Genomic DNA, 24,603 nt, shown 5'->3' with positions numbered 1-24,603 from the left:
AGGAATTCCTCCTCCACAGTATTGTTACTAATTTGGTTAGCCCAATCTATATGTAAATTAAAGTCACCCATGATGACTGCTGTGCCCTTATTGCACGCTTCTTTAATTTCCCTTTTAATGCCATCCCCAACCTCCGCATTACTGTTTGGAGGTCTATATACCACTCCCACTAACATTTTCTGCCCCTTGGTATTTCTCAATTCTACCCATACAGATTCCACAATCATCAGAGCTAATATCCTTCCTTACAATTGTGTTAATCCCTTCTTTAACCAGTAATGCTACCCCACCTCCCTTTCTTTTTTGCCTATCTTTCCTGAATATCAAATACCCCTGGATGTTGAGTTCCCAGCCTTGGCCATCCTTGAGCTACGTTTCCGTAATCCCAACCAAAGCATATTCGTTTACCTCTATTTGCGCAGCCAATTCATCCACCTTATTACGAATGCTTGTTTTTTTAACGCTCTTAGACCTATTAGAATTATTATTTACTGTGGCCACATTTGATTTAAACCATTGATTTCTCTGACTGCCACTTTTGTTTTTCTCCTTCCTATCTTTTGCCTTTATCCTTGTTTCCCTTTCCTCTGTCTCCTTGCTCTGGTTCCCAACCCCCTGCCATTTTAGTTTAAACCCTCCCCCAGAGCACTAGCATCCCTGGTTGTGTTCTCCTGTGCAATGTAGGCTGTGTTGATCTCCTGGGGCGGGCTCTTCCGCCCATTGGAAGGGAAGAAAACCTCCCTGCGTGCTGTGTCTCCCTCCATAAGCATATGGAAGAAGTCATGGGAGAGCCTGGGTGCAGTCCTGCTCCGCTGTGCAGTGCTCATCAGTGTTTGCAGCACCTCAATGCTGTAGAACACTGACAGCACAAATGTCAAAATCACTCTGCGTATGGTCCCTTTAAGGAAACCGGCTGATGACGGGTCATCAAATTATGTCACCACACACGCTTCGTTCAATTGGCCGGCAAACGCGCTGGGTGGGCTTAACAAGCCCAATCAGGAGAAAATCATTTTGGACAGTGGGCTGGAGCCAGCAGCGGGTCCGGGACCCGCCACGGACCCGGCGAGGTAGGGGAAATCGCGGCCAACCTCTCCGGCCCAGAAAGGGAACAATTTAAACTGTGGAGTCTCATTCCTATAGGTAGTAAACTATTCATTAGCAGACGACACAAAGCTGGGTGGGCGTGTGTGCTGTGAGGAGGATGCCGAGAAACTCCAGGATGATTTGGACAGGTTGGGTGATTGGGCAGAAGCATGGCAGATGCAATATAACATGGATAAATGCGAGGTTATCCACTTTGGTGGCAAAAACAGGAAGGCAGATTATTATCTGAATGGCAATAGATTGGGAGAAGGGGAAGTGCAACGAGACCTGGGTGTCCTTGTGCACCAGTCGCTGAAGGTAAGCATGCAGGTGCAGCAGGCGGTTAAGGCGGCAAATGGAATGTTGGCCTTCGTAGCGAGAGGGCTTGAGTACAGGAACAAGGATGTCTTGCTGCAGTTGTACAGGGCCTTGGCGAGACCACATCTTGAGTATTGTGTGCAGTTTTGGTCGCCTTATCTGAGGAAAGATGTTCTTGCCATGGAAGGAGTTCAGCGAAGATTCACCAGGCTGATACCTGGGATGGCAGGAATGACGTATGAAGAGAGATTGGGTCGATTGGGCTTGTACTCGCTGGGGTTTAGATGAATGAGAAGGGATCTGACAGGACTGGACAGACTAGATGCAGGAAGGATGTTCCCGATGGTCGGGGAGTCCAGAACCAGGGGTCACAGTTTAAGGATAAGGGGTAAGCCATTTAGGACAGAAATGAGGAGGAATTTCTTCACCCAGAGAGTGGTGAACCTGTGGAATTCGCTACCACAGAAGGCGGTGGAGGCCAGTTCATTAAATATATTCAAGAAGGAGTTGGATATATTTCTTAAGGCTAAAGGGATCAAGGGGTATGGGGAGAAGCAGGGACAGGTACTGAATTTGGATGATCAGCCATGATCTCATTGAATGGCGGAGCAGGCTCAAGGGGCCGAATGGCCTACTCCTGCTCCTATCTTCTACGTTTCTATAGCGATTTGTGTGCATCGCCACTAAATAATCGAGTTCGACTTCGACGAACTATAAATAAGTTGTTTATTTACAGGAACAGGTTAAATACAACAGGTAAGATGGCTGACTGTAGGAGCACCGTGGTGTAGGATTTTCCCCAGCGGGGACGGCACGAGAACTAACTAGAAGTTTCCGAGCTCTACTGCCAGAGGGTTCCGAGCTCTGACGTCATGACGTCATCACGCAGAGTACAGGAATGAAGCCTGAGTGCAGTAACAGATACATTTAAAGGTAAGTTAAAGGGAATTATGTATCTCAATGTAAGGGAAAACCGGTGGTACCGCCACATAGGCCCCCCCAGAATTCGCTTTAACGAAAGTCCAAGGATGAGATGGTCTGACGAGCTGGTGGTCTCGGCGGTCATGCTGTCTCGGCTTGGCAGGCGAGGTAAGCTGATCCTTGCGCACGTCGTGGCGAATAAAACGTATCCGTCAGGCGAAGGACCGTGGAGACGTGCGAAACAGCAGGCCTTGTCAGAGTGACGGGCAAGTCGGGCGGACGCGGGCGATGACTCTGTTGATGTTGGAACAAGTCCTTGTTCTGACGAAAGCTGCAGGAACGCCAACGGGCGATCCAGAAGGACTTGACTGGCGAGGTCGGTGAACTCGCCGACAGGTGAGCGAAACCTTCAGGAGGCTGGAACACGCGGAACGGTGCGTGCCATGGTGCTACGACGTTAACACAACAGAGGGTGAAGAGTTGCTGCGTTGATCAGTGATCGGTGAGGCCAGCAACTTTAACGTGGCTGATCGCAGCCACAGGATGCCCGTTGGACCCGTCCTCTGTGTGCAGCGTCAGTAGAGGCTTACGTTTGTTAAAGGGAAAACTGGAGAAAGGGCGGCAACGGTCCAGGTTGTTGTTGCTTTCAGGAGGGGTCAACTCTGCCTGGAGGGCGGCAACACTTGTAACTGTTGTAGATTTAGGAGAACACAGCCGGGAGGGCAGCACGCTTTTTGTTCACGCCGAATCGTGTAGTAGGTAACACAACCAGCAGGCTGAAGGGCTGGTGCGTCGTCGGCGGAGAAGGAGTCGTCGTTTTTCACGAGGGATAGGTCCTCGTGGTTCGCGAGGGATGGGTCCTCGTGCACGAGGAGCGCGTCCTCGTGTTTCGTGGGGGTGAGTCCGCATGGTATCCCTGCAGGGCGCGCTCCGATTTTGTGGGCCCGAACATGCTGTACCCCGCGCTTGGAGAGATGTATACTTGCTGTTGCTTTGGACGTAGAGGCGGACGATCCGTGTGGCGGTAGGAAAGACGAGTACGGGGACCGTAAGCAAGTATGTGGTCGGCGCCGCATCGATGTTCTCGTCAAACGGGGCTTCTACCTTTATAAAGCACGAGGGAGACTGTGGCTCCCTGGATTGCGGTAGCAAAAGCAAAACGGCTGGTGCCTCCATGGCGTGCTTCTTTTGTGAAAATTGCTCACGAAAAAACGGGGTCTGGTTGAGTTTTGTCCGTGTCAAACGGGATCTGCTCCAGACTGCGCTTACCTTGCGAATACGTTCGCAAAGACGGGGTCGCCTTTGGAGGAATCGGTGTTAGGCGATTGCTGTTCTGTGGTTGTTCGTCGGTTGTGCATCGGTCGTCTTGTGGGAAGACGAGGCTCAGGCGCGTGTTGCTACCGTGAAAATCGTTCACGGATACGGGTTCACCAATTGTAGTGTTGGAATTGATGAGCTCCCGTACTCACGTCGTTGGGTCACCAATGTAGCGATTCGTGTGCATCGCCACTAAATAATCGAGTTCGACTTCGACGAACTATAAATAAGTTGTTTATTTACAGGAACAGGTTAAATACAACAGGTAAGGTAGCAGGTAAGATGGCTGACTGTAGGAGCACCGTGGTGTTGGTCTTTCCCCAGCGGGGACGCCACGAGAACTAACTAGAAGTTTCCGAGCTCAACTGCTAGCAGGTTCCGAGCTCTACTGCCAGAAGGTTCCGAGATCTACTGCCAGAGGGTTCCGAGCTCTGACGTCATGATGTCATCACGCAGAGTACAGGAATGAAGCCCGAGTGCAGTAACAGATACATTTAAAGGTAAGTTAAAGGGAATTATGTATTTCAATGTAAGGGACAACCGGTGGTACCGCCAAGGGATCAAGGGGTATGGGGAGAAGCAGGGACCGGGTACTGAATTTGGATGATCAGCCATGATCTCATTGAATGGCGGAGCAGGCTCGAGGGGCCGAATGGCCTACTCCTGCTCCTATCTTCTACGTTTCTATGTTTTTTTAATTCTTACTATTCCTTTGAATCTCTTGTTTCTCCCTCTTTTAATCCAGTCTTTCTTTCGCTCTCTTTATTTCTCTTTCTGTACCTGATTTGGCTCCAATTCAGCCTAACAGATAGACTGTTGGTTCCGTCGTTCACCAATGTCCCAGATGCCCTGCTGCGCCGCAGATATTTTTCAAGCTGAAGGGTAAGGAAAAAAATCTAACAAACGGGATGCCCCACTGCAGCAACTTCTGGGCAATGTTTCTCAATCCAAGGAATGTCAGACAAGATGGTACCCATCTGAAAAGTATTTGATCCCAAACATCAGGATAAGAGTTTCAAAATTGGAAACAATTTGCTATCCAGCCCGCATTGTGAAATGAATTTCCCCGGATTGGGCTTGTTAAGCCCGCCCAGCGCGTTTCCCTGCCAATTAGAGGAAGCGGCTCTGGTTACATCATTTGATGACGTGTCATCAGCCGGTTTCCTTAAAGGGGCCATGCCCAAATTAATTTTGACATTTGTGCTGTCAGTGTTCTACAGCATTGAGGTGCTGCAAACACTGACAATGAATGCACAAAGGCACAGGGCTGCACCCAGGCTCTCCCATGACTCCCTCCAAATGCTTATGGAGGGAGTCACAGCACGCAGAGAGGTCCTCTTCCCTCCCAATGGGTGGAAGAAACCTCCCTAGGAGATCAACACAGCCTGATTGCACATTGCAGAGGAGGGCACAAGCAGTGATGTGGTCAGGAGGGCCTGGGTGCAGTGCCGCAAACCTTTCAATGATCTCAGTAGATCACGAAACGTTGGTACAAAGCAAGACTCAACATCATCCTGCTGTGCCTCTCATCACATTCCCATCACTCTGCCTTCCCTACCCTACTCCTGCACATCCTTACTCACACCAACTTACCTTGCACCTCCACCCATCTCTCTCTATCTACATTATCACTTCCTCATCTCACTAGCCAGCCCTCACACTCACTCTCATCCTAGTGCAATCATACCAACTAACAACACACAAGGGTAGGCACTTGGATGTTTTATGCAATGTTCATGTAAAGTTTCTGTTAATGTGGTGCCAAACATTGAAACTTTTATTTTCAACACTTTGTGGTCTTGGACAGATTTATGTGCACCTTTGGAAGTGGTTTAGTGAGTTGCAGTGAATGGTGAGACATAACGGTACCCCCCGCAATGGTGATGAGTGTGAAAGGAATAGCTTGGGCATTGTAGGGATGCTTTATGGTGTTGGTGTGGGGTGGTGCCAATCTGGCGCATCATGTGGCAGCCAGGGTGTACAGTGGCCATGGTGAGGCCATCCCTGGTCTCCCGGGCAGCAATGTGGTCGAGTGCTGATGCCCTCTGTCCTGTGCAGTATCAGGTGATTGCGGAGAAGGTTGGTGGTGTTGTTGGTGCTGCTGGTGTGCCTGGTGCTGTTGGTGTTGAGGCTGATCGTGGTGGGATTCTGTGGACCAAGGTAAGAGAGTATAAAAGGCACCCATGCTGATGGAATAGATGGCAGGTGAAGTAGAGATGACAGAAGCGATCTATCAATGGTGAGAGGTAATGAGGTCAGACTGGATGGAGACTTGTGTAAAGAATTGTAGCCTGCAGAATCTGTTCTGGAAATGCAGTGAGGAACTGCTTGTGGCTGAGGGTAGATATCTCTGTAAGGTGGGCGCTTTTACTTTACATTCGAAGCTGTCAAGGAATCAGCTGGAGCAATGGCCACTGAACTTCCGCCTCAGCTTGATAGATGTGGTCCACGACCAGGGTGGACCTTGTGGTCAAGCTGTCAAATGCAAAAAGTAAGCTGAATATCATTCTTAAGTGGCTCTAAGCAAGCCACTAATTACCTGAATTGGGTCGCCTGTCGCTGCCCGTCAGATCTGCTCAGTGCCGACAGACCTGACATCTGGAAAGGCACGTGGGAGCGAGTGGAGCACTGATAAAAATATCAAATTTCCCACCCGACCCGCCACCAATCCTGCCCGCTGACCGCCCCCCCCGGAAAATTCCGGCCACAGTTACCATTCGCAACTCGGGATGCTGTGTTCAGAGTCCTCCAATCAGCTACATATTTCGGCCTGTCAAGATGGCATACTTTCTTTTCTAGACACACTGGCGAAGTGACAATTTAATGGTACAGGTAGACTATCCTTTATCTGAAAACCTTGGGGACCAGCTGTGTTTCGGTTTTCGGAATTTTTCGGATTTCAGAAGGTTTTGACAACAAACACTGTTGCTTAGCAACAGCTTGTAAACACTCAGGCCCTGCCTTGGAAGCGTCTCTGAAGCTGTTGCTAAGCTACAGAGGCTCTTTCCACAGCCTGACTGTTTAAAAAAATGCTAGGGGAAGAAAAAAACTGAACAAAACGGCTGCTGATTTCTGCAATTAGATCGATGTTTCCGGCTCCCCCTGCTCCGTATCTGAATTCCTTGACTTAGCGGGGGTCTGGGGCTCGACTGCCGCCGCCAGTTGTGGGAAAGCCGGATATCGGCTGACTCCTACACTAAGCTGGCCCGCAAATCAGGTCGGGGGGGTGGGGGGGGGGGAAGAAAAGACTATCGGACGGGCCGCTGCAGCTATCGGACGGGCCGCTGTATTGTTGGGTTCACTCTCCCGGTACCTCCTTCACACTGCCCGGCTCGGCCTGCAATCTCCTACCCAGGAGGGAACTCTGTGACCCTCTGCCCTGCTCACAGGGAAAGGCAGAGCTCCCGGACCACTCCTGTCATGTTTGGCGCCACTCAGGTCATGTCGTGCGCACGACTTACGCTCCACGAAAAAACTTTCGGTTGTTAGAGCTTTTCGGTTTTCGGAAGTGCGGATAAAGGATAGTCTACCTGTATTCTATCCTCTACACTGTACAGGATGCCTAGCGACACACCTGATTCTTGTACTTGTCAAGCACGATTGCTGGCACAAATCTGTGCAGTTTTGAGTGGGAAAAACACCACTTAGATCAGACTAGACCAGAAGTAAGGAGAAAGCAATTTGTCTGCATAGGTTTGACCGATACTAAGGCAGAAGACAGAAAGACTTCCATTTCTATAGCGCCTTTCACGACCTCAGACGTCCCAAGCACTTTACAGCCAATGAAGCACTTTTGAAGTGCAGTTACTGCTGTAATGTAGGAAACACGGCAGCCAATTTGCAGACAGCAAGCTCCCACAAACAGCAATTAATTAAATGACCAGGTAATCTGTTTGACGGATAAATGTTGGCCAGCACACCTGGGAGAACTTTATTTTTCAAATAGTGCCATGGGATCTTTTCTGTCCACTCGAGAAGGCAGAAGGGGGGGGCCTCGGTTTTACATCTCTCATTCCAAAAGATGGCACCACCCTCGCTACTGCACCGAAGTGAAGCGACAGCCAGGATTCTAGAGTCAAGTCTCTGGAGTAAAGGCATCAATTCAGGGCTAGGGGTCTCCGGCTGGTGATGATTCGGTGGAAGTCAGCACAATCTGCTGAGGCCACATGGTATGTAGGAAAGTATACACCTATTAAAAGGCAGACCAGCACAATCCCCAGAGACATGGCAGTAGTGGCCAGTACCAGCTGCTAACGCTGATTCCCAGGGGGTTCCGGCGTGGTTTTGATGGAAGACCGATCGAATACCCGCAGAACTTCAGCATCTCAAAGTTCAGACATGCTTCACCAGGCTGGAGTTCGCTTACAGGGGGATTATACCATTTCCACAATGTTTTAAGTTAGTTAGAAGCATTAATAATTATGGAAGAATTTGATATAATAGCTACAACAGATTGGACAGGCCTGGGAATGTAATATGCCTGCTTATAACTTTTCCAGGAGAGATAGAGAAGGAAACAAGGGTGTGGGGTGACAGTGATCGTAAAGGATGTGATCCCAGTGCTAGAACATAAAGTTATCGTAAGGGGTTGTGTTAAGACAGAATTCATATGGAGAGTTAAGGAACAGGAGGGGAATTGAGTTAACAATACTTAAATGATGAAGAATATACAGGAAACTCTCTCTTAACCGGCACCTAAATAACCGGAAACCTCTGTTAAGCGGCAAAATTCAGGAGTAGGTTCAGGTAAGTTTTACTTCATATTAGTGGCCGTGTAACCAGGGTTCCTGGATCTGTGGCCGTGTAACTGGGGCTCCTGCACAAGTGCCGTGTAACCGGGGCTCCTGCACAAGTGCCGTGTAACCGGGGCTCCTGCACAAGTGCCGTGTAACCGGGGCTCCCGCACAAGTGCCGTGTAACCGGGGCTCCCGCACAAGTGCCGTGTAACCGGGGCTCCGACACAAGTGCCGTGTAACCGGGGCTCCTGCACAAGTGCCGTGTAACCGGGGCTCCGACACAAGTGCCGTGTAACCGGGGCTCCTGCACCTGTGGCCGTGTAACCGGGGCTCCCGCACCTGTGGCCGTGTAACCGGGGCTCCCGCACCTGTGGCCGTGTAACCGGGGCTCCCGCACCTGTGGCCGTGTACGGGGCTCTCGTACCTTGGTAAGTATTCCTCTCTGTAATCCGGACTTTTTGATCAACCGGCACCACGCCGGTCCCGTCGGTGCCGGATAAAAAAGAGTTTCCTGTAGAGTGCAGTGGGAGGTGGAAAGGGAGATTAGAAAAGTTAAAAGGGCACATCATAAAAGGCTAACACATAATATAAAATTAATTAGTCAAGCCTTTTATCAGCACAAATTATAAGAACAGTTAAAGAGACAGTAGAATTGCTCAGGGATGAAGGGGATGGGAAATTTAGATGTAGAAGATAAAGTTATGTTAGAGATATTAAATAAATAGTCAGTTTTTACAAATGATAATGGAGAGGGATAAACCAGTCAGCCTAACGTCGGTGGTGGGGAAACTTCTGGAGGCAATAATCCGAGACAACATTTATTGGTACTTGGAAAAGTCTGGGCTATTAAATGTAAGTCAGCACAGATTTGTTAAAGCAAATGGTGTTCGACTAACTTGACTGAGTTCTTTGATGAAGTAACAGAGAGGGTTGATGAGGGGAGTGCGGTTGATGTGTGTATGCACTTTCAAAAGGCGTTTGATAAAATGCCACATAATAGACTTGAGCAAAATTGAAGCCTGTGGGATTAAAGGGGCAGTGGCAGCGTGGATACGGAACTGGCCAAGGGACAGAAAGCAGAGAGTCGTGCTGAACAGCTGATTTTCAGACTGGGGGGGAAGTGTACAGTGGTGTTCCCCAGGGGTCGGTATTAGGACCACTGCCCTTTTGATATATATTAATGACCTGGACTAGGCTATACAGGGCATCATTTCAAAGTTTGCAGATGACACGAAACTCAATAATGTAGTAAACAATGAGGAGGAGAGTAACAGACTTCAGGAGGACACAGACAGACTGGTGAACTGGGCAGACACAGGGCAGAGGAAATTTAACGTAGAGAAGCGAGAAGATATAAATTCTGGTAGGAAGAATGAGGAAATGCAATATAAACTAAATGGTACAATTTAAAGGGGAGCAGGAAGAGAGAGACCTCGGGGTGCAGGTACACAAATCTTTGAAGGCGGCAGGACAAGTTGAGAAAGCTGTTAAAAAAGCATCTGGGATCCTTGGCTTTATAAATAGAGGCACAGAGAACAACAGCAAGGAAGTGATGGTCAACCTTTATAAACACTGGTTAGAGAGGGGATCCCCCGGGGTCAGCGCTGGGAGAGGGGATCCCCCGGGGTCGGTGCTGGGAGAGGGGATCCCCCGGGGTCAGTGCGGGGAGAGGGGATCCCCCGGGGTCGGTGCTGGGAGAGGGGATCCCCCGGGGTCAGTGCGGGGAGAGGGGATCCCCCGGGGTCAGCGCTGGGAGAGGGGATCCCCCGGGGTCGGTGCTGGGAGAGGGGATCCCCCGGGGTCAGCGCGGGGAGAGGGGATCCCCCGGGGTCAGCGCTGGGAGAGGGGATCCCCCGGGGTCGGTGCTGGGAGTGGATACCCCCGGGGTCAGTGCGGGGAGAGGGGGTCCCCCGGGGTCAGTGCTGGGAGTGGATACCCCCGGGGTCAGCGCTGGGAGAGGGGATCCCCCGGGGTCGGTGCTGGGAGTGGATACCCCCGGGGTCAGCGCTGGGAGAGGGGATCCCCCGGGGTCAGTGCGGGGAGAGGGGATCCCCCGGGGTCAGTGCGGGGAGTGGGGATCCCCCGGGGTCAGTGCGGGGAGTGGGGATCCCCCGGGGTCAGTGTGGGGAGAGGGGATCCCCCGGGGTCAGTGTGGGGAGAGGGGATCCCCCGGGGTCAGCGCTGGGAGAGGGGATCCCCCGGGGTCAGTGCTGGGAGAGGGGATTCCCCCGGGCCAGCACGGGGAGAGGGGATCCCCGGGGTCAGTGTGGGGAGAGGGGATCCCCCGGGGTCAGCGCGGGGAGAGGGGATCCCCCGGGGTCAGCGCTGGGAGAGGGGATCCCCCGGGGTCAGTGCTGGGAGAGGGGATTCCCCCGGGCCAGCGCGGGGAGAGGGGATCCCCCGGGGTCAGCGCGGGGAGAGGGGATCCCCCGGGGTCAGCGCGGGGAGAGGGGATCCCCCGGGGTCAGCGCGGGGAGAGGGGATCCCCCGGGGTCAGCGCGGGGAGAGGGGATCCCCCGGGGTCAGCGCTGGGAGAGGGGATCCCCCGGGGTCAGTGCGGGGAGAGGGGATCCCCCGGGGTCAGTGCGGGGAGAGGGGATCCCCCGGGGTCAGTGCTGGGAGAGGGGATCCCCCGGGGTCAGCGCGGGGAGAGGGGATCCCCCGGGGTCAGCGCTGGGAGAGGGGATCCCCCGGGGTCAGTGCTGGGAGAGGGGATTCCCCCGGGCCAGCACGGGGAGAGGGGATCCCCCGGGGTCAGTGTGGGGAGAGGGGATCCCCCGGGGTCAGTGTGGGGAGAGGGGATCCCCCGGGGTCAGCGCGGGGAGAGGGGATCCCCCGGGGTCAGCGCGGGGAGAGGGGATCCCCCGGGGTCAGCGCGGGGAGAGGGGATCCCCCGGGGTCAGTGCTGGGAGAGGGGATTCCCCCGGGCCAGCGCGGGGAGAGGGGATCCCCCGGGGTCAGTGCGGGGAGAGGGGATCCCCCGGGGTCAGCGCTGGGAGAGGGGATCCCCCGGGGTCAGTGTGGGGAGAGGGGATCCCCCGGGGTCGGTGCTGGGAGAGGGGATCCCCCGGGGTCAGTGCGGGGAGAGGGGATCCCCCGGGGTCGGTGCTGGGAGAGGGGATCCCCCGGGGTCAGTGCGGGGAGAGGGGATCCCCCGGGGTCAGTGCGGGGAGTGGGGATCCCCCGGGGTCAGCGCGGGGAGAGGGGATCCCCCGGGGTCAGTGCTGGGAGAGGGGATCCCCCGGGGTCAGCGCGGGGAGAGGGGATCCCCCGGGGTCGGTGCTGGGAGTGGATACCCCCGGGGTCAGCGCTGGGAGAGGGGATCCCCCGGGGTCAGTGCGGGGAGAGGGGATCCCCCGGGGTCAGTGCGGGGAGAGGGGATCCCCCGGGGTCAGTGCGGGGAGAGGGGATCCCCCGGGGTCAGCGCTGGGAGAGGGGATCCCCCGGGGTCAGCGCTGGGAGAGGGGATCCCCCGGGGTCAGCGCGGGGAGAGGGGATCCCCCGGGGTCGGTGCGGGGAGAGGGGATCCCCCGGGGTCGGTGCTGGGAGAGGGGATCCCCCGGGGTCAGTGCGGGGAGAGGGGATACCCCCGGGGTCAGTGCGGGGAGAGGGGATTCCCCGGGGTCAGTGCGGGGAGAGGGGATACCCCCGGGGTCAGTGCGGGGAGAGGGGATACCCCCGGGGTCAGTGCGGGGAGTGGATACCCCCGGGGTCAGTGCTGGGAGAGGGGATCCCCCGGGATCAGTGCTGGGAGAGGGGATTCCCCGGGGTCAGTGCTGGGAGTGGATACCCCCGGGGTCAGTGCTGGGAGTGGATACCCCCGGGGTCAGTGCTGGGAGTGGATACCCCCGGGGTCAGTGCGGGGAGTGGATACCCCCGGGGTCAGTGCGGGGAGAGGGGATTCCCCGGGGTCAGTGCTGGGAGTGGATACCCCCGGGGTCAGTGCGGGGAGTGGATACCCCCGGGGTCAGTGCGGGGAGAGGGGATTCCCCGGGGTCAGTGCTGGGAGTGGATACCCCCGGGGTCAGTGCTGGGAGTGGATACCCCCGGGGTCAGTGCGGGGAGTGGATACCCCCGGGGTCAGTGCGGGGAGAGGGGATTCCCCGGGGTCAGTGCTGGGAGTGGATACCCCGGGGGTCAGTGCTGGGAGAGGATACCCCCGGGGTCAGTGCTGGGAGTGGATACCCCCGGGGTCAGTGCTGGGAGTGGATACCCCGGGGTCAGTGCGGGGAGTGGATACCCCCGGGGTCAGTGCGGGGAGTGGATACCCCCGGGGTCAGTGCTGGGAGAGGGGATCCCCTGGGGTCAGTGCGGGGAGTGGATACCCCCGGGGTCAGTGCTGGGAGTGGATACCCCCGGGGTCAGTGCTGGGAGTGGATACCCCCGGGGTCAGTGCTGGGAGTGGATACCCCCGGGGTCAGTGCTGGGAGTGGATACCCCCGGGGTCAGTGCTGGGAGTGGATACCCCCGGGGTCAGTGCTGGGAGTGGATACCCCCGGGGTCAGTGCTGGGAGTGGATACCCCCGGGGTCAGTGCTGGGAGTGGATACCCCCGGGGTCAGTGCTGGGAGTGGATACCCCCGGGGTCAGTGCTGGGAGTGGATACCCCCGGGGTCAGTGCTGGGAGTGGATACCCCCGGGGTCAGTGCTGGGAGTGGATACCCCCGGGGTCAGTGCTGGGAGTGGATACCCCCGGGGTCAGTGCTGGGAGTGGATACCCCCGGGGTCAGTGCTGGGAGTGGATACCCCCGGGGTCAGTGCTGGGAGTGGATACCCCCGGGGTCAGTGCTGGGAGTGGATACCCCCGGGGTCAGTGCGGGGAGTGGATACCCCCGGGGTCAGTGCGGGGAGTGGATACCCCCGGGGTCAGTGCGGGGAGTGGATACCCCCGAGGTCAGTGCGGGGAGTGGATACCCCCGGGGTCAGCGCTGGGAGTGGATACCCCCGGGGTCAGTGCTGGGAGTGGATGCCCCCGGGGCCAGTGCGGGGAGTGGATACCCACGGGGTCAGTGCTGGGCCCACTTTTATTCAAGATATAGATCAATGATTTGGACTTGGGCCGAGGGAACATAGTGTAAAAATACAGAGCATACAGCAAACATTCAGGGGTGGGAAACTCCATTTATGAGGTGAGACTCGAGATACTGGGACTATTTCCACTACAGCAGCGACAGATACGAGGAGATTTAAGACGTTTTTAAGATTATGGCGGAATTTAATGGAGTGAATAGGGAATGGCTACTTCCTCCGGTTGAGGAGTCAGTAATGAGGGGTCATCAATTTAAAACTGTCACGAACAGAGTGAGGAGAGAGGTTCGAAGATATTTACAAAGCGTTGCTGGACCATGAGTAGCTTTGTCATGGGGTAGACGCCATTGCTCCTTTAAGGGAAAATTGGATAAATATTTGAATAGAGATACAGGGCTATGGAGAGAGTAGGATTAGTTTTTTAAATGTTCTAGTTAAGAGCTGGTACAGACATGAGGGGCCGAATGGCCTCCTTCCCTCCTGTAAGCTTCTATGGTTCTACATTATTATGGTGAGATTTTAATTCACAAGTTATAGATTTATGTATATTTTTTTAAATATCCATATTAAACAAACAGTCTAATTATGGTTGAAAATAAAAATAAATTAGAATGAATTTCTGCTCGTTACTCTCCATACATAGAAACATAGAAGATAGGAGCAGGAGTCGGCCATTCGGCCCCTCGAGCCTGCTCCGCCATTCAATGAGATCATGGCTGATCATCACTTTACTTAAAAACAGTGGATCAAGTAAAACAAGATAATAACATGCACCAGATTGTCTTGTTAAATCAAATTAATCAGATACATATAACGTAGCAGCATTCGGGAAAATATCGGAGACTTATCTGTAATTATGTGTTTGCAAGACACTGGCATCTACTTCGATTCTGTCAACACCCATGGGAGGTCACTAATAGAGACTTGAAAAGGAAACTGTTAGACATAAAAGGGAATGATTCAAAACTGTACATCATCCACTTGTGTAAAGGTCCCCTGCAACAGAACCACATGAAAGGGTAGTGCAGTCTCCAGGAGCCTGCTGATTGGCATCAATTATGAATGATATTACTGTACAAGGGGCTAAACTTCTGGGGCAACTCGTCAAAAAAATATAGTGCTAAAAAGGTAGTAAATGTTATACTTATTCTGCCACAAAGTAGTAAAACAGGCAATCTGGCGTAGAGTTAGTATGCCCGCAGAATGCAAAAACACTACCATCTTAAAAGGCAGAAGGTAATACTTCAACCCACTGAATAAAAACAGGAAGCTCCATTGCTCAAACAGGCAGCTGTGTGTGCGCTAGACTCCCAACCGGAATGTTGCAAGTTCAGGTCTCAAAGCCGTCTCTCAATCAAACCACGTTTCAACTCAATTGGTCGGGTTTTCTAAGTTGTCGAGCCTCACTACACGCTGGAGTAATCGAGTGTGCAATATAAAAAGCAGCCCGCTTCCAGCTTTAGGGGTTGGGGGGCGGTGGGGGAGGAACTAAAACAGAGAAAAGAACTGATAGACGTGACCTAGCTTCCCCGCTTGAAGTGAACCATTAGCTGACAGCATGGAGCATTATCCACAGGGGGCCCTGCAGAACCTCACAGCCCAGATTATCCCACCCTTACAGCTGCACACAAATGCTGTCTGCTGATGGCTTGGGGTTGTTGCAAAAAAGGAAATCGCTCATCCGCAGCCTCGTTCACACTTCCAGCCATTATTATTACACAATTTCTATAACTGGGCCACGCACTATTGCACTTGTAATCAGGCTGACGGTAAAATAACTAATTGAAGCTGGAGCAAGACGCAGAGAATTTCAGACTTATAGAACCTGGGTTTATTTTGCTGCAGAAATGATGAATTCACCAGATGGATAGTTTCCAGACAGCAAGGTTCTACTGTTCAGGCAACTAGGCCTGAGAGAGGCAACAGTCTAGACCGCATGTGAAGCAAAGTGTTTGAGACACTGCACAGAACGATTACACACTAACAAAGCAGACTTAAAACAATGCACAAGATGATCAAATGGTTTAGGTATAATTCCCTCAGACTGCATTGAATGAATTGACCAATAAATGTTGCTTTCCTCTCCCCATTCCCTGTAAGTTAATGAGACATTGGATATAATAATTTCCTTTGCTATGGGTTTTTTTTGTAAAACGGCAATCAGCACTGCTCCTGAACTGCAGCTTGGAGATTCAGATTCCTGTCCCGGGGGTGTATTTGACCAGTATCAGCCAGACTGTTCTGGCGTGGAGGGAGGGGAAAGGAAATAGGAAGAGTGTCCAGTGGGTGCCTCCCTCATCACTGAAGCATGTTTCCCAGTAATGGACTGGCAGGGACACTATCCACAGAAAGGTCAGCAGGATGGGTCAGTCGAAGAGTGTTTCCACTTGTGGGATATAATAAGATCGTCACCAAATAAATCAAATAGGGAATTCAGGAGAGACTTCTTTACCCAGAGAGTGGTGAGAATGTGGAACTTGCTACCACAGGGAGTGGTTAAGGCGAATAGCAGAGATACATTTAAGGGGAAGCTGGATAAACACATGAGGGAGAAAGGAATAGAAGGATATGTTGATAGAGTTAGTTGAGGAAGGATGGGAGGAGGCTCGTGTGGAGCGTAAACACCGGCACGGACTGGTTGGGCCGAATGGCCTGTTTCTGTGCTGTGTATTTTATGTAATTCTATGAAAGACAGTAAGGTTTTGGGGAGGCACGTTTTGAGGGGAGGGGTGAGGAATGGAAAAGGGCAAATCCTTTCTGTAAAAAGCATCTTTAAACTGGGGAGTAGTTTAAGCTAAGAATTTTGCTTTAGCTAGAAGTCAGGGCACAAGAGTGGTTCAGTCGTACCATCACTGACCAAGCTGGCCGAGGCCTTTATGGACATAGCTGACAGATTGGGCCCAGTCAGGTGGCGTGGGAACCAACAGGAGCAAGTGAGCTGACTCACCACTCAACAACCTGCCTGTTGTAGACACGTCTGGCCACAAGAAAGTTAGTGGAGGTGAGACAAAAGAAAGAAAAAGACTTGCGCCTTTCACCACCTCAGGATGTCCCAAAGCGCTTTACAGCCAATGAATTACTTTTGAAGTGTAGTCACTGTTGTAATGTAGGAAATGTGGCAGCCAATTTGCACACAGCAAGATCCCACAAACAGCAATGTGATAATGACCAGATCATATGTTTTCATAGAATAGAATGGGGGGGGAGAGGTCAAAGGAAAAATCTCCAGTGGTTGGAATCATACCTGCGCAAAAGAAAATGGTTGTGGTTTTCAGAAGTCAAACATCGCAGGACCAAGACATTCCTGCAGGAGTTCCCCAGGGAAGCACCCTCGGCCAAGCATCTTCAGCTACTTGATCAATAACCTTCCCTCGGTCAGAAGGTCAGGAGAGAGGCCATTTCCTGTCGATTCCATAGTCTTCTATGACCCCTCAAAACCTCTCCTGCATCTACTAAGCTCAAGTCAGGAGTGTGATGGAATACTCTCCACTTGCCTGGATGGATGCAGCTGCAACAACCTGGCTCGGCATCACCCAGAGTAGAGCAGTTTGTTGATTGGCACCCTTGCCACTGCAGTCAATATCCATCCCTCCACCATCAACACAAGGCATTATGCATGATCTACAGGATGCACTAAGGTTATTTTGACAGCACCTCCCACCCCTGCAACCTCCACCACCAAGAAGGACAAGGGCAACAATTTTGCGGGAACACCATCACCTCCAATACAAAAGCAAAATACTGCGGATGCTGGAAATCTGAAATAGAAACAGAAAATGCTGGAAATACTCAGCAGGTCAGGTAGCATCTGCGGAGAGAGAGAAACCTATGGGGGGAATGTACTGATATGGATTCCAAGCAGTTCCCTAACTGCTCCGTCTGACCAGTGAGTGTTTGTATGATAAAAGCTGCATAGGAACAGGAGTAGGCCATTCAGCCCCTTGAGCCTGTTCTGCTGCATTTAGTTAATTAAAATGTTTAAGCAGCAATCGGCATGTTTTAAGCTCTGAAGTATTTTCTGGTTGGCACTTAATAACATGAAATCAGAATTGGAAGCAGTACACTCAATATTCAGCCTAAGGCAGATGAAGACAAGACAGATCTTGGAACGAGTCTGTTACAGAGACTAATGAATGCTATAAACACTAAAAATTCAACAATTGCGACCAAGATCCTGATCAATCAATAGTCATGTGTAGCTAGTATCTGCTGTCAAGTTAGGAAAAGCAACTGTAGGACTTCAGAAGAAAGTCTAGTTAGAGACAGAATAGTTATTGGGATATAGAACAACAGTACCAAGAAGAGACTTTTACAAAAAACAAAATAAACCCAGTGAAGCAACGGCAAAGTAGCCAAAAGAAATAAAGCACCAGGAAGATGTCAATATTTATTCATTGGCGGACCTGCGAGGAGCCAGCAGCAGCGGAGGAGGATGCGATACAAATCCAGCGAATTCCAAAAGAACAGCAAAATCAAGGAATGACGTCACAGTACTGCAGGTAAATGATTGGTGGGTGAGTATTAGTGTTTTATTCTCTCTAACTTAACTAGATAAACTAACTAATATAGCTATAAATAATCATGTGAATAAAGACTTTAACTAAGAGAGCAAGAGAAGCAGTCGGGGATAAAGGTCGTCCCAACTTTTAAGACTCTTGGGGCTAGAAATTGGGCTCCTTTGCACCCCCGGAGGCGCTAACGGGGCACAAATGTGTTTGCGACCAGCCGCGGCGATATCAACGCCTCCCGCTAAATTCGGCGGGAGTTTTGCGGCGACAGTAAGACGTTGCGCCCCGATCTCCTGCGCCCGTAGATCATGATGTCATTGCCGTGCGCAGCGCCCCAGATGAAAAATTCCCTCTCGCCCCCTGCTTGTGCGCCTGCCGTTAACAACGACAGGTAGAGGAGGTGACTTTCAGTCGGATGGCCCCTGGAGAAGTGACATTTAAAGGTGTCCACTTCCAGCGTAGTTATCGACAGCCAACAGTGCTGCATTGTTAGTTTCACATCGACAAACAGGCCTTTTGACCAATTTGCGCGTTTTTCATTTCAACGAGTGTTCTGGCACAAAGATTATTGAGTTTCATGGAGGGGAGATTTGAAAGTGCAGTAGTTGTATCCTTTCATGGGGGCTGTACTGGCACTGGACCTCGCCCTCCAGCGTCAACGTCAGAGGCAAGTGAGGCACAGAGAAAGAGTGCAAAATATGGCCAGAGGTAGGAGGACCAACAGGGCTCTCAACAGGAGGCCTTACCCACCCAGGGTATTCCGGCACCAGTTCTCCTACATGAATTTCACTGAGGACTAGTGTGTTAGAAGGCTCCGCTTCAGCAAGGACGTGGTCACAGAGCTCTGCCACTTCCTGCAGCCAGACCTCGAGCCTGAGATCAGGACCACCACGGTTCTCTCAGTGGCAGTCAAGGTCACCGTCGGACTCAAATTCTACACCAGCGGATCATTGCAGTGTGCGACAGGCGACATCTCCAACATCTCCCAGTTTGCCGTCCATTGCTCCATCTGCCAGGTCACAGATGTTCTGTACAGAAGGAGAAGGGACTACATTTCCTTCCCCATGACCAGAGAGAAACCAGGATTGTGGGCTTCCCCATGGTGCAAGGCGCCATTGACTGCACCCATGTCACTTTGCGGGCACCTCATAACAATCCTGAGGTATTCCGTAACCGCAAAGTCTACCACTCACTTAATGTGCAGTTGGTGTACAACCACACACGGCGGATCCTGACCGTCAATGCCCGCTATCCTGGCAGCAGCCACGATGTCTTCATCCTGCGCCAGACTGATCTACCAGCTCTGTTCCAGCCACCACATGAAGCTTGCGGCTGGTTGCTGGGAGACAAGGGCTATCCACTCTCCACCTGCCTCATGACTCCCCTCCACAACCCCAACATCCGTTCCCAACTCTCATACAATGAGAATCATGCTGCAACCAGGAACATCACTGAGCAGACCATCAGAGTGCTCAAGCAACGGTTCCGTTGCCTTGACCGCTCGGGAGGAGCCCTCCAGTACTTGGCTGAGTGGGTGTCACATTTCGTTGCCGTCTGCTGCATGCTGCACAACTTGGCCATTATGAGGGCACAGCCATTGCCACCAGGCTTAGCCGCACCACCTCAGGAGGAGGAGGAGGAGGAGCAGGAGGACGAACAGCAGCGACGGAAGAGGCAGCCACTCAGTCGGCGTTCTGCAAGGTCGGTCCGTGACCGCCTCATCAGACTTGGTTTCTAGTGACTTTGAGACCTCGTTCCAGTTGCTGAGCACATCGCCATCATTCCATCACTTTGTGATTCCATACCACACCCCAGAACTGAAATGAGACAGAGTGCCAAATCTGCAACATTCCAGTTATAAATTTATCAAAAACCATTAACCACATATATACAACAACAATATTGACTAATCACCCTTGTGCAAACCCTTGCCTTCCCTCTTTACAGTCCCCTTTACTAATCCATTGCTCCTACGTGGTGTCTCCCCAGTGGCTGCAGCAGGGCGGGTGGAAGGCTGCTGAGTGTCAGTGCCAGAGACTACAGATGGCCTTGCAGGACACCCTCGACCAGCTCTGGGCCTGGAAGGCCCGGCTGTAGACTGCACCACCTCAGGCTGGGCGGCAGCAGTCTGGGCTGGCTGGATAACAGGCAGCGACAAGGGCAATGGCAGAGTGGCAGTGGTGCTGTCATCCTGAGAGAGGACATCAGGTTCCTGACCCACTGACCCACTCCCACTCCCCCGGGGCAGCACCTCAGCATCCCTACCAATTTGCTGGAGCACAGATTGCTGGCCTGCTGCGACACCGTGAAATCCCCGGTGGAGTGTGGTGGACCCAGCGATGATGGCAGCAGTCAGGGCTTTCGTGGCATCAAGCTGAAACTGCATGAGAGCAGCCTGAGACTCGATGGCAGCAATCATTGACTGCATTACAGCACTAAGACGCTGCGTGGCTTCCACCTGTGCTGCAATGGAAGCTGCCACATCGCCCATGACACGCGTCATGAGGTCTGGATCCGCACGGTCTCTCTGTGAGTCCACTATCCTCTGCACAGTGGAAATGATGGGCTCCATGGTGTGCACAGAGCTCTGTGCAATATTGGAGACGGACTCCTGCACGGTCCTTACCATTGCCGAGAGGCTCTCAGGCATCCTTGCCATTGCACCCATCATCTCGGTGTACATGGCCATCACCCTTCTTGTGAACGCCTCCCCATCGAGGTCCTCATCTGAGTCCTGCGCAGCAGAACTAGCCCTCCGGGGAGCTGGCTCCCGAGCTACCCTTTCCTCCTGGCCTTACTGCAGCCCGCTTGTCCCCGGTGCAACACCCAGTGCAGACCCCTCTAAAGATCGCGTAGTGCCAGTATCTGAGGTGGTGCCTGCGGGTGAGAGATGCAGTGACGCGGTGCTTTGCTCCTCCTCCTCTTCTCCTTCCTCACTCTCAGTGGGAGGCTCAGGGACAGGCTGGTCAGCTGGTTGCTGATTCTCTGAAAGCATAAAGGCACAAGACTCGCGTTAAGGTGAGGGCAGGGGGGCAGGAATGGAGCAAGGAATGCAGACAGTATCACGAGGTGGAAAGGGAGAAAGGTTTGTGGTGTGAGGGGGAAGTGGGATGAGAGAAGGAGAGTCTGAAGATACTGTTTTTGCCCCCAACGGGGTGGACGTCGCTGACAGCCACGCCACCCACCACCTGCTGCCCAATGAGTCACAGCGCTCACTCCTCCAGGTCTGAGAGCTGCTGGAGCTGCACATCACCCCCTCCTGTTCTCTGCTGCTCCCTCCTATGTGGGCCATCTTGGCCTGCAAGAGAAACAAATGTGTTTGAGTCAGAGTCCAGCTATGAGTTTGAGAGATATGCCTGCCGTCATTGAATAGCTGTGATTGTAGGCAAGGCGTGAGATGTGGATGTGAGTTTGAGTAGGTGAAGATGTTTGGTGGGTATGTGGTAGCGGTGTGTGCACAGACTGAGGTTTAGATGCTGGTATGTAGGAGCTGTTGAAGCACGTACTCACCTTGACCACCCAACTGAGGTCGTTGAATTTCTTCCGACGCTGTGTCAGACTACGTTCCACCAGACTACTGACCAAGACCTCCTGGGCCACTTCCCTCCACATTGCCCTGAACACCTGAGGTGATGGCCTCCTGCCAGTGGCCGATAACAGCATTGGCCTCCTTCACTCTACTCCAGCCACCAATGCCTCCAATGCCACGAGCTCTCTCACTGGGAGTGGGAACAGCCATAGCCATCAGGGGATTCACTTGCTCGCAGGTCACCTCAAAGCCAGCAATGATGAAAATGAAGATCTGCACAATGATGCAACCTCCCTGACGTAAGAAAACTACTAGGCACTTGGTCTAAGCGTTAAACAAAGCTTTAATCAACTGTTTTACAACATGGAGGTCTAGTTGTGTCCTTCACTAGTTCCTGTTAAGAATGTCCTGCGCAAGCTGGGCCCGTGCCCGAGTATTTATACTCTACCTGGACAGCGCCACCCGCAGGCTGCTCAGTTGATTCATGTCACTCCCCATTAAGAGCTGGAAGGAACCAGTGTGAAGGATCATTGTTGAATGCATTGCACCTGAAATTCATTAGCACTCTGCGGGTAGTGTCCCACTGAGGTCATTAGCGCTTGATTTAGCGCCCCACTTCATTCCTGCGCCAACACCCAATTTAAAGAAAAACTTGAAAGGCTTGCATTTATATAGCGTCTTTCACAACCACCGGATGTCTCAAAGCACTTTACAGCCAATGAAGTACTTTTGAAGTGGCGTCACTGTTGTAATGTAGGAAGTTAGAAGTTCAGAATCCTTAGCGCCTGGCGCTAAATTTTCAAAATTTCAAAAGTTAACGCACCAAATGGGGCGATACCCAATTTCACCCCCTTAGTCTTAAGTTTATTTCTGTCAGTTAGTTAATAGTCGAATTAATAGAGGCATGGCAGGGCACCTCAGTCCTGCAAAATGCACATCCTGTGCCATGTGGGAAATCCAGGACGCTTCCCGTGTCCTGGACAACCACATATGCAGGAAGTGTCATCGGCTGGAGGAGCTCGAGCAGCAGCTGGCGTCACGGAGGTGCAGCCGTGAGGCTGAGATACGTGGATAGCACGTTTCAGGAGGTGGTCACCCCGCAGAGTAAGAGTGTGCAGGCAGAGAGGGAATGGGTGACCGTCAGACAGACAAGGAGGACCAGCCAGGTAGTGCAGGAGTTCCCAGAGTGCATCTCGCTCTCCAGCCAGTATTGAATACTGAATACTGGCGAGGGCGATGGTTCCTCTGGGGAGTATAGCCAGATCCAAGTCCACGGGTGGCTCAGCTGTACAGGGGGGGAGGAGTAAGATCGGGAAGTCAATAGTGGTAGGGGATCAGACAGGCTTAAACCAGGCTGGGACCAGTGCCCTGGCGAACCGAACAACTAGGGCAATGGACAGGGCTTTAAACTAATGAAGGGGGAGGGGGGTGGGAGGATTCAGGAAAGTATAAATTTAAAAGCAGCAAGAGAAATGTCAAGGCTCTAGCACAGAGTAGAGTAGAGTTTGGGTAAAAATAAGCAGAGTGGATCACGAAGGGACAGAGAGAGCAACAAAGGTACTGTGGCATCAGTGACTAAGGTGACATCAGGGAAAAATAGAAATAAGTCAAAGCTAAAGGCACTATATCTGAATGCGTGAAGCATTCACAACAAAATTGATGAATTAATAGCGCAAATAGAAATTAACAGGTTTGATCTACGTAATAGCCATTACGGAGACGTGGTTGCAAAGTGACCAAGGTTGGGAACTAAATATTCCAGGATACTTAACTTTCAGAAGAGACAGGCAAAATGGAAAAGGAGGAGGGGTAGCCCTGATAATAAACCAAATTTGCAGCGATTGTGTGGAGGACCAATTCATGGAATGTATGCAAGATAGTTTACTAGATCAGTATGTTGAGGGAACAGGCTATTTTAGATTTAGTATTGTGCAATGAGAAATCTAAACAAAGCAAACTACGTAGGTATGAGGGGCGAGTTGGCTAAGGTAGATTGGGAAACTACATTAAAAGGTATGACGGTAGAGAAGCAATGGCTAGCATTTGAAGAATTAATACATAATTTACAACAAATATACATTCCTTTAAGGCACAAAAACCCCACAGGAATAGTGGTTCAACCGTGGCTAACAAGAGAAGATAAAGATAGTATTAGATCAAAGGAAGAGGCTTATAATGTTGCCAAAAAGAGTAAGCCTGAGGATTGGGAGGGTTTTAGAATTCAGCAAAGGAGGACCAAGAAATTGATAAAGGGAAAATAGAATGAGTAAACTAGCGAGACATAAAAACAGACTGTAAAAGCTTCTATAGGTATGTAAAAAGGGAAAGATTAGCGAAAGTAAATGTGGGTCCCTTACAGGCTGAGACAGGAGAAATTAGAATGGGGAATAAGGAAATGGCAGAGAAATTAAACAAATACTTGTGCCGTGAATTTGCCGGTGCTCAGTGGGCGGGTTTGGAGGCGGGTCCGCTGTCAAAATAGCAAAGATCGACAGCGGGTAGGAAACCTGCTGTCAACCCGCCTCCACGCGAGTCTCCCAGGTGTCGGGTCTGTCAGCAGAGAACTGACCCGACACCAAGCGGTGGGGGATACAATTGAGCTTGTTAAATGGCTTGTTAAGAGCCAATTTAATACTATTTTGAGGCTTCCTTCAAAATTTACGTTCTCCCCCACGGGTTACCTGCTGTTCGGGGAACACGCCAGCTCAACCTGCCGTGATTTGAGTCTGATGTATCTGATAAGCTGACAGCTGCAGAAGTGGTGTAAAGGATGCCATGTTGCAGATGGTGAATTTCAGAGCGCAGAAAATGTTGGTTACTGCATGTTGAAAACAGAGATTTCTTTAGCTTACAAGGTTTTAGATCCAACTGTATGTCCAGTGCCACCTCATTGGGAGAACCTCTCTCACCATTGACAGATTGCTTCTGTCATCTTACCTGCAGATGCCATCTACTGCAGCAACATCGGTGCCCTTGAAAAAAATCAGACTTTGGTCCTCTGAATCTTTCCACGATCAGCCCAACACCAACATCACCAGGCACACCAACATCACCAACAACATCAACAACCTTCTCCGCCATCACCTGATGCTGCACTGGACACAGGGCATCAACCCCTGACAACACTGTTGCCTGGGAGGCCAGCGATGGCATCACCATGG

At 51.9% G+C, this 24,603-nt stretch overlaps 1 protein-coding gene across 6 annotated transcripts in view; it reads right to left on the bottom strand.

Annotated features, from left to right (window-relative positions):
- lrrc56 (leucine rich repeat containing 56) overlaps positions 1–24,603 on the bottom strand; it is a 235,646-nt gene that overhangs the window by 121,414 nt on the left and 89,629 nt on the right. Inside the window, exon 1 of one of the 6 annotated variants that reach the window (XM_086008404.1) lies at positions 8,803–10,035. The exons of the other annotated variants lie outside the window; for them this stretch is intronic. The gene's annotated coding sequence lies outside the window, so the exon portion shown is untranslated. Of the gene's footprint in view, positions 1–8,802; positions 10,036–24,603 lie in introns of those variants that run through there. 6 annotated transcript variants of the gene reach the window in all.

The sequence above is a fragment of the Somniosus microcephalus genome, chromosome 15 (genome assembly GCF_052327205.1).
Source record: "Somniosus microcephalus isolate GS21.2 chromosome 15, FLI_Smic_1.0, whole genome shotgun sequence".
NCBI classification, from domain to species: Eukaryota; Metazoa; Chordata; class Chondrichthyes; order Squaliformes; family Somniosidae; genus Somniosus; species Somniosus microcephalus.
Note: the sequence above shows the minus strand (reverse complement) of the source record. Positions and strands in the feature narration are given on the sequence as shown.